Below are 10,485 nucleotides of genomic sequence, written 5' to 3' on the forward strand. Positions count from 1 at the left end.
GGCTGTACTTGTTCTGGAGTAGCAGGGGCGCTATGGATCTCAGCTTCCTGGACCATAGTGTGGTTGCCTATAGTTTTATCTACAACCCAATTACCATCTCCCACACATGCCTAAAGGCCTCTGTGAGGTGTATTTAGTGGATTCTAGGCCAATTCTGTTACTGTATTGGAAATCTGCTGCAATCACAGATGGAATGCTATTAGCACTTGTCGAGTTCGTAAGTGGCACATTGGTGGCTTATGATAGCTGTTTTGTGATGGCTGCTTTTTTAACAGACTCATAATGCATCCGATTCTTGAGTTTGGGGGTGTGTGGGGCAGTGGGCCTGAGACCGCTAGTAACATCAGTAGGATCAAGAAGGTCCTCACACTCAATTAGTGAATTGTCCACCCCCTTCCACAGGACTCGAATTCCGAACTCTCTTTTTCATACTTTTCCTATGGAGGCCTCCCGCCCCTACCTCAGTTACTTTCCTTTTCCCCATGGCACCCCAACGCCAAATGAGGGGAGGAGGGAAATCAACTACTGGAGCAGGGAGTACAATTCCGGTAATGACTTTGGGTGACTCTAAGATGTAACACAGTACCTTTTAAGAGTTGAGAGTCTTCAATCCTCAGGAGCAAAATTTCAGGGGGGTGGCCTGCCTCCTCCGGGCTATGACGGGTGCAGAGGGGCCAGCCCTAGGCCCGGGCTTTGTGTGTCCCATGCAGTGGGGGGAGAGGCAGTGCTATAAGCGTGATAGCCACACCTCCTCCTCGCCATCAGCACCTGTAATTAGAGGAACCATGGGAAAGGGAGTCCCACCAGGGTTTTGCAGGATGCAGCAATGAGCCCCCAACAGCGGAAAAGCATCCCGCGGTGTGGGGGAGAGGCAGCACTATAAGCGCGATGACCACGCCTCCCCCAGGCTGTCAGTGCCTGTAATCAGAGGAACCCTGGGATAGGCAGTCCCACCAGGGTATTGCAGGATGCTGCAACAAGCCCCCAACAGCGGAAAAGCACCCATTATGTTTGCTCTGTCTCTATTTAAGAGCACTAAAAGAGTGACATTCAGGTACTGGATTTCGCTGCAGTCTTAATTCTGTTTACTCCAAGAGGACTGAATCATCACATAAATAAGAATTTTGATGTCATCATCACCCATCCTTGGATGGGACCTATTACAAGTCCTTACCCATAATAGTTATTAGTAAAAAAAAAATGCATAGGAATAGAAATACATCTTTCTCTTTTTTATTTTCCATCACAATTTCTTCGTTAAAAGTTTCACTGCATCAATTTTAAAGCTTTGTCCATGGTGGATAATACAGGGTAATCAGAATCTTCAGCAATCCATCTTTCTAAGAAACACAATGTAATCCTTCAAATTATGATGTCTCAACAACGTCAGACGGACAGACGGGAGTCCTTTCAGGTGCCGGCCATCTGGTCGCACCTTTCCCCTCGGCCATCTGGTCACGCGCAATGCTTTCCAATGAGGCGACCAGATGGCCGGGTCGGCCTGGAAGTCCCGATGAGGGTCCATTTGCCTCCCGGATCCCAGTCAGGGCTCCAGGAGGCCGGGCGCGTTTGCCCCTAGGGTCCCCTCCGTCAATCGGAGTGCGTGGGTTACCAGAAAGGGGGGTAGCCTTGCTCTGGATTACTAGGGACAGGGTACTTTTGGGACCCCGCTCGGCCTAGCGGTCCTCAGCCGGCAGCTGGACAGGCCAGGCCAGGCCAGGATGCCGCCCCAGCCCTGGGTCTGTCCCGGGGCCTGCCGCGTGGCAGGCTTCGCGGATGAGAACCGGCAGTCCTCCCCCTGCTGGGCTGGGTCCAGGGTCCCCTGGGAGGGCGGCCTCCCCATCCCAGGCTCCGTCCTCGGTCCTGCCATGTGGCAGGGTGCCAGAACGAGTTACCGCGGGCTCCGTCCTGGCTCCTGCCGCATGGCAGGTTGCCCTGGACGGGGTCCGGTGGGCCCGGGGAGGCTTCCCCTGTGCCTCCGGGCCTGGGAGCCCTGGCTGGGTCCAGTGGCCCCGCCGGGCTCCGGATCAGGGGCTCTGGCCCTGGGCCCTGTCCCCCAGCCTGCAGCACTGCTAAAGGCCCGGGACAGGATTCCGTTGTGGCCGTGGAGCCTCCCCTTGCTTGGCTGGGTTCAGGAGCTCCGGCCGGGCCCCTGAGGGCACCGGGGAGGGCGGCCTACCCACCTTGGGCTCTGTCCTGGGTCCTGCCGTGTGGCAGGGTGCCCAGGACGGGGTCCGGTGGGCCCGGGGAGGCTTCTTCTGCACCTCCGGGCCTGGGAGCCCCGGCTGGCTCCAGGGGCCCCGCCAGGCCCCGGGTCGGGGCCTCTGGCCCTGGGCCCCGTCCCACGACCTGCGGCACTGCCAAAGGCCCGGGACGGGGTTCCGTTGTGGCCGGGGAGCCTCCCCTTGCTTGGCTGGGTTCAGGAGCTCCGGCCATCTGGTCGCGCCTCTCCCCTCGGCCATCTGGTCGCGCGCAATGTTTTCCAATGGGGTGACCAGATGGCCGGGCATGCCTGGAAGTCCCGATGAGGGTCCTTTTGCCTCTTCGATCCCAGCGAGGGCTCCAGGAGGTCGGGTACATTTGCGCCTTGGGTCCCCTCTGTCACCTTGTGTGCACGGATTACAAGAAAGGGGGGTAATTTTCCTCCGGATTACTAGGGAGAGGGTCAGTCAGACCTCCGTGAGGTCCGGCGATTCCGAAACAGAAGAAGGCAGACTCGGGGCCTGCCCGCCGGGGCCCCCAGTGGCCCGGGTACGCACCTGCCTCTCAGCCCCTTCCCGATGGTCCTTTCTCTCGGAGTTTGCTGGGTCAGTCCTCCTTAAGGTCTGTCGATCCCAAGACGGGGGAAGGCAGCACGCGGGCCCGCCAGATGCGGGCCCCCAGGGGCCCGGGTATGCATACCTGCCTCTCAGCCCCCTTGCCGATGGTCCTTTTTCTCTGAGTTTGCTGGGTCAGACCTCTGTGAGGTCCAGCGATCCCGAGACGGGGGAAGTCAGCACCCGGGCCTGCCCGCCGGGGCCCCCAGGGGCCCGGGTACGCACCTGGCTCTCAGCCCCTTCCCATTGGTCCTTTTTAGCCGGGTTTGCTGGGTCAGACCCCCGTGAGGTCCGGCGTGCCCGAGACAGGGGAAGGCAGCGCCCGGGCCCGCCTGCTGGGGCCCCCGGGGGCCCAGGTCTTCGCCTGCCTCTCGGCCCCTTCCCAATGGGCCTTTCCTTCGAGCCTGCTCACCCCGGGAGCAGGCAGGGATGTAAAGCCGCCATCCCCCGCGCGCAGGGCGGCCTGCTAGGGGATGACCTGGCCGTACTCTGATCGATTTGGGCACTCTCGGTCCGTTTAGGGATGGACTGCTTGGCCAGCCTCGGCTGTTGTTTCAAGCAAGGAGCCTCCTCCCCGCATGGAACATTCGACTCGAGGGCCTGCCGCCTGGCGGGAGGCCCTTCACCCTACCCAGCAGAGCGAAGGCCGAGCGGCCCCGGCAGCTCGTGCCCCCCAGTGTTCTGACCCCGAGCGGAAGGGGTCGGGTGGTGCCAGGCCCTTGGACACTGCTGCCCAGCAGGTCCGTAGGCCGCGTGAGCCACGCCGTCACCCCTCTCCACCCAGCACATTTCCGCAGCAGCTCAGAACGACCGTTCCGAGGGATGCCGCTGCCGACAGGCTCCGGCACCCCTACGTCTCGCTCAGGCTGCACCTCGGCCCACCTCTCCCTCCCGGGGGAGATGGCTGGGACTGCCGGTGCCCATGCGACCGCACCTCTCTCCACCCCTCCGGCAAGCCCTCCTGCCCAGGTGTGTGGGCTCCTTTCCCCCAGCAGCCTCTTGAGAGGGAGGGGTGCGCAAAGGTTGTCCGGTCGGGGAGATGGACACGCGGCCCCCCGAACCCTGTCAGCAGGTGCGGCTACCTGGTTGATCCTGCCCGTAGCATATGCTTGTCTCAAAGATTAAGCCATGTACGTGTAAGTACATACGGCCGGTACAGTGAAACTGCGAATGGCTCATTAAATCAGTTATGGTTCCTTTGATCGCTCCATCTGTTACTTGGATAACTGTGGTAATTCTAGAGCTAATACATGCCGACGAGCGCTGACCTCCCGGGATGCGTGCATTTATCAGACCAAGACCAATCCGGGCTCGCTTTGGTGACTCTAGATAACCTCAGGCCGATCGCACGTCCCCGTGACGGCGACAATACACTTGGATGTCTGCCCTATCAACTTTCGATGGTACTTTCTGTGCCTATCATGGTGACCACGAGTAACAGGGAATCAGGGTTCGATTCCGGAGAGGGAGCCTGAGAAACGGCTACCACATCCAAGGAAGGCAGCAGGCACGCAAATTACCCACTCCCGAGGTAGTGACGAAAAATAACAAAACAGGACTCTTTCGAGGCCCTGTAATTGGAATGAGTACACTTTAAATCCTTTAACGAGGATCCATTGGAGGGCAAGTCTGGTGCCAGCAGCCGCGGTAATTCCAGCTCCAATAGCGTATATTAAAGTTGCTGCAGTTAAAAGTAGTTGGATCTTGGGATCGAACTGGCGGTCGGCCGCGAGGCAAGCTACCGCCTGTCCCAGCCCCTGCCTCTCGGCGCCCCCTTGATGCTCTTGACTGAGTGTCCTGGCGGTCCGAAGCGTTTACTTTAAAAGAATTAGAGTGTTCAAAGCAGGCCGGTCGCCTGAATACTTCAGCTAGGAATAATGGAATAGGACTCCGGTTCTATCTTGTTGGTTTTCGGGACTGGGGCCATGATTAAGAGGGATGGCCGGGGGCATTCCTATTGTGTCGCTAGAGGTGAAATTCTTGGACCGGCGCAAGACGAACCAAAGCGAAAGCATTTGCCAAGAATGTTTTCATTAATCAAGAATGAAAGTCAGAGGTTCGAAGACAATCAGATACCGTCGTAGTTCCGACCATAAACAATGCCGACTAGCGATCCGGCGGCGTTATTCCCATGACCCGCCGAGCAGCTTCCGGGAAACCAAAGTCTTTGGGTTCCGGGGGGAGTATGGTTGCAAAGCTGAAACTTAAAGGAATTGAGGGAAGGGCACCACCAGGAGTGGAGCCTGCGGCTTAATTTGACTCAACACGGGAAACCTCACCCGGCCCGGACACGGAAAGCATTGACAGATTGATAGCTCTTTCTCGATTCTGTGGGTGGTTGTGCATGGGCGTTCTTAATTGGTGGAGCGATTTCTCTGGTTAATTTTGATAACGAATGAGACTCCTCCATGCTAACTAGTTACGTGACCCCCAGCGGTCGGCATCCAATTTCTTAGAGAGACAAGAGGCGTTCAGCCACACGAGATCGAGCAATAACAGGTCTGTGATGCCCTTAGATGTCCAGGGCTGCACGCGCGCTACACTGAACGGATCAGCGTGTGTCTACCCTTCGCTGACAGGTGCGGGTAACCCGCTGAACCCCATTCATGATAGGGATTGGGGATTGCAATTATTTCCCATGAACGAGGAATTCCCAGTAAGTGCGGGTCATAGGCATGCGTTGATTAGGTCCATGCCCTTTGTACACACCGCCCGTCGCTACTACCGATTGGATGGTTTAGTGAGGTCCTTGGATTGGCCCCGCCGGGGTCGGCAACGGCCCTGGCAGAGCGCCGAGAAGACGATCAAACTTGACTATCTGGAGGAAGTAAAAGTCGCAACAAGGTTTCCGTAGGTGAACCTGCGGAAGGATCATTAACGGCGGAGCGGCCCGAGCAACCTACGGCACCAGCCCTCAGCCCGCCTCCTGCGAGCACGCACCGTAGGCACAGGGCCCGGCCTTGACCTGGCGCGCCCCGGCCGGCGGAACAGTCCGCAGCCGCATGAGGCTCTCTGGTGAGGACCGGGACTTCGGCGGGCCCCTTCCCCGGGGAAGGCCCGACCGACGCGCGAGGGACCAGGGACGGGGGGCGGCCCACATCCCCTGTCCCTCTCCGAGACAGAACCCAAGCTCACCCAGCACGACTCCCCCCAGCGGTGAGGAGGGTGGAACCGAATGGCAGTACATCTCTTGGCTGGCACCACCCCTCCCTCGAAAAGGCCCTGGTGCCGGCTGGACCCTCCGGCGTTGCAAGACCCGGCCCGATCTGACCGCTTGTTCGGTAACTGAGGAGCGGCCCTTCTTGCACGGCAGGGCGGCCTGGAAGGGAAGGGGCCGAGGGCATGCGAGGGGACCCCAGCTCCTCTCAGTGGGAGGCGTGCGGGATGGGGAGCCTCCTGGCTCTTCCCTTCCGGCGCCTCCGACCCTGAGGGTGGTGGTGGGCTGATCACCAGCCTCCCTGGCATGGCTCGGGCCGTGCGGCGACAGACGGCTGATGTGCAGGTGGAGCGACCCTCCCTCGTTGCCAGGTACCAAGTCTGACCCAGTCCCGTGTGGCCGGGCTGGGCGGTAAGAAGACTCGCGTGGTCCCTCCTGGGTTACCCCGGGAGGGACCAGCAGCTGTGGGTTTGCTGCTCCCGTCGCTATGGGAGCCCCCTCCCTCACCCCTGGGTGGGTAGGTGGGGGCGGGCTCCAGGGCCGAGCGCCTGGCAATTTTTTTTTCTCTCGACGGTGCTGACTCCCAGAGGGGAAGCCTTGAACGGGGCTCCCGGGCCATCTTGCCATGTGGGCGGCGGGCGGACGGACGGCGTCACCTTCCTCCCACCTCCCCTGCGCCCGCAGGAGGGTGAACGTTTTCGAAAAGTTGCCTGTGACTCTTGGTGGTGGATCACTCGGCTCGCGCGTCGATGAAGAACGCAGCTAGCTGCGAGAGTTAGTGTGAGATGCAGGACACATTGATCATCGACACTTCGAACGCACCTTGCGGCTCCGGGTTCCTCCTGGGACTACGCCTGTCTGAGGGTCGCTCGATCGTCAATCGCCCTGGGGCTTCCCCGGGACACGGCTGGGGCCATCGCAGGGTGAACTCCACTTCCCCTTCATCCCCCCACAAGGTCAGACCCCCCCGATCGCCCGTGGCAGGGTCCCTGGCTGGGTCCTGCCGCGGAGGTACGCCGCCGGCGCACCTGGCCCCCTGATAATGGGGCCTGGCGACTGGCCTGCCCCGTCACGGGTGGCCTGGCTGCATGCCGTGCGTGGCTGTCCGTGGTGTCCCACTGGCTGCCCGTGCGCATGCGCCTCAGGCGCCATCCTCTGCGGCCGGCTTCCCAGCGAGGGCAAAACCCCTCCAGACGTGATCCGGGAAAAGAGGGCGCGCACTACTGGGTACGCCAGGCCCCTGCTCCAACAGGGGTCTGGCCTTCCCCGGCTCCCCCTTTTATACGAGACCTTGTTAGTAATTAGCCCCCGCAAAAAAGCCTTGAACGCGTCCCATACAAAACCGGAGGAAGCTGAGCCAGTATTGTTATCAAAAAAATACTGTGATTCGGTTCTTAAAAAAGAGATATCGTCTGGAGCATGGAGGAATGAGCGGTCAAATGACCAAGTTCCAACTGTGGTCTCTGACAACCCAGCAAATTCAAGGCATAGAGCAGCATGGTCAGAGAGGTGAAAGGGAAGATAATAAACCTTTTGTACCAGTTTAACTAGTTCCTGACTGACCAATGCTAAGTCTATCCTTGACTGATGTTGATATTTATAATTACGAAATGAGACGCCCTGTCTTAGACCAGACTTAAGTCTCCATATATCCACATATCCGAACTCCTTCATTTTATCAAGTAAAAAAGACCTAGTTTTAGATGGAGATATAGGTCTGTTAGATGAAGATTTATCGAGAAGAGGGTCCAAGACCACATTAAAATCTCCAGCCAGGATAATCGGTTCTGGATAAAGAAGCAGATGGGAAAACACAGTACCCAGAACTGATGGGTCATCCTGGTTAGGCCCATAGTAACCTACTATGGTAACTCGGACCCCAGCTATAATTACCGAAACAATGAGCCACCTCCCACTAGAGTCAGTAAGTTTGTCAACTAGCCTTGCTTTTAATGATTTTTTAAAAATAATTACAACACCTCTAGTATTAGAGTTTTGTGTGGTGGATACGCAGAAATCAACCCATCTATTTTTCTTAACTAAAGAAAGAATCTCTTTTTCTGTAAGATGAGTTTCCTGTAATATAAGTATTTGGGCATCGAAATCTCGAAGATACTGCATAATCTTCCATTTTCTTGGACTGGAGCGCAAACCATTAACGTTCCATGAAAGAACTCTAAACTTATCCATAACAGCAAATTCCACTCCCCAGCCAGGTGTTCACCTCATGGTCACAAAAAGAAAAACCTCTACCTCTACTAACAGTACTACCTTTCCCCTGCAAAACTATAATTCTCCATACCAGTGAAAGATAACACTGGGCAAGAAAAGAGGACTTTTTTAAAATTTTAACTTGCACCAACCCCTCGTGCCCCCCCAAGCCTCCCCCCACCCCATGGAAAACCCTTGCTTTATCTATCTGGATAAACCAGTAGATAGCACTCTTACTGAGCTCCTGTCCTATCCTGACCTATCTTTGCTGATATATTTACGCCCTCAAGATGTGAAGAAAAAAAAGAAGAAGAAGAAGAAGATTAGAAAAAAATAGGAAAAAATAGGAAAAGCCAATATATTATAAATCCTGCAGTGTACAAAAGAAATTCCTCTTTTTTTTTTTTTTTTTTTTTTATAGCCTTCCCTATAGCAATGAATGGACCCATTTTTACAAAAACCATACTCTGCTCTGCTCTTAACTTGAGGCCCCCTTATCTTTATTCTTATCTCTACTCTTCCCCAGAGAAATTAGGAGCTCATCAGCCGCCTGCACAGATCGAATATTGTGCATAGTGTTATTATGCATGACCTTCAGGGCGGCTGGGAATACTAGTTGGGCCACTGCGCCAAGGCTCCTAAATGCCTCCAGCCTCCTCCCGAACTCCCACTGCTTATCCAGAGTGGCCCTTGATAAGTCTGATCTAACCTGAAAGTTGAACCCCTTCCCACTCAATGACTTCTGCTTTAGGGCCAAACTCAGGATAGATTCCTTCAGAGTGTAAGTACGGAAGTTCACCAGTATTTTCCTTGGTTTTTCCCTTTGAGGGTTCCTCCTGAAGGGGTCTCTATGGATACGCTGGATGTCAAGAGATAGATCCTCAACCGACTGATCTAATCTCAGGGATTCTTTTAGCAGTTGGGTGATATATTGCTTAATATCTGACCCCTCACTACCTTCCGGAATGTTGAGAATACGGAGGTTATTACGGCGTGCATTATTCTCTAAAGACTCCATCCTCTCAGCCAACATCAGATCCTCCTTTTTAAGCTTACCAATATCTAATTTGGCGTCATCCAAATGCAAAGACATGACTGTCATATTATCCTCCAATCTTTCCGTTCTTGTAGCGAGGCTGACTAGTTTACTATCTAGAGACTCGCAAAAATTCCGAATTTCAGATTGGATAGTTGCCGAGGCCTCGAAGCCTTTTTTAATGTCTGCTGATAAAGATGAAAACATCGTCTGGAGGTATGAAGCTAAAGATGGGTCAACCCCGCCAGCTGAGTACGTATCTGAAGCAGAGGCAGAAGCTGTACCCCCTCGACCATCTTCCTGTGGTAAATCGATACTGTGTGATGACCCTAATAACGAAGACTCAGGAATATTCATCGTTGGTAAAAGCTCCATAGCCGAATGCTTTGAGGGTGACAAGGAGGTCAAAGGCTCTGTGGAGCATGGAAGATCTATTTGGTTTTGTAGTAAGGTAGTCGACGGTATGACACTCGGTAAACCCATCGAATTTGACCCATCATTAGTACTTTGGAGCAAGACACTGGGCGAGATATTGGGCGAGAGGGCTGACGGTTGTCCCAAAGCACTGAGACTCACAGCAGGGGGTGTGGAACTTTGAGTAGGGAGGACTAAAAGAGTACTGGTATTATCCCCAGCCTCAACATCCTCCTCTAAATTCGTATCTGTCTTTCCAACCGGGAACAGTAAGGCGCTTGTTTTAGCAGGCCCTGAAAGAATAATCGGGTCTGTAGTCAATACTGAAGATTCAAGATTGTTCTGCAACGCCATCATGGAAGAAGTATTTTCAAGTAGTTGCTGATCGGGAAGACGCAGGACTTGTGGAGTAGCCTTAAAGTAGGACCGCAAGGACGGCGTTATCCTAGATTCTATACTTTTAGGAGTATTCTTAGCTGTATTTTTAGCTACCTTGACAGCTACCTCCTGGGACTACGCCTGTCTGAGGGTCGCTCGATCGTCAATCGCCCTGGGGCTTCCCCGGGACACGGCTGGGGCCATCGCAGGGTGAACTCCACTTCCCCTTCATCCCCCCACAAGGTCAGACCCCCCCGATCGCCCGTGGCAGGGTCCCTGGCTGGGTCCTGCCGCGGAGGTACGCCGCCGGCGCACCTGGCCCCCCGATAAGGGGGCCTGGCGACTGGCCTGCCCCGTCACGGGTGGCCTGGCTGCATGCCGTGCGTGGCTGTCCGTGGTGTCCCACTGGCTGCCCGTGCGCATGCGCCTCAGGCGCCATCCTCTGCGGCCGGCTTCCCAGCGAGGGCAAAACC

The 10,485-nt window shown here is 55.7% G+C and overlaps 2 non-coding genes across 2 annotated transcripts; both read left to right on the top strand.

The window, feature by feature from the left end:
• Positions 1-3,895: 3,895 nt before the first annotated feature.
• LOC146834586 (18S ribosomal RNA) lies at positions 3,896-5,693 on the top strand. The gene has a single exon (XR_014961003.1). It is a non-coding gene; the product is annotated as an 18S ribosomal RNA (ribosomal RNA).
• Positions 5,694-6,687: 994 nt separating this feature from the next.
• LOC146834587 (5.8S ribosomal RNA) lies at positions 6,688-6,841 on the top strand. Its single transcript, XR_014960849.1, has one exon. It is a non-coding gene; the product is annotated as a 5.8S ribosomal RNA (ribosomal RNA).
• The last annotated feature ends 3,644 nt before the right edge of the window (positions 6,842-10,485 follow it).

This window comes from Triturus cristatus, chromosome 4_2, assembly GCF_964204655.1.
Source record: "Triturus cristatus chromosome 4_2, aTriCri1.1, whole genome shotgun sequence".
Lineage (NCBI taxonomy): Eukaryota > Metazoa > Chordata > Amphibia > Caudata > Salamandridae > Triturus > Triturus cristatus.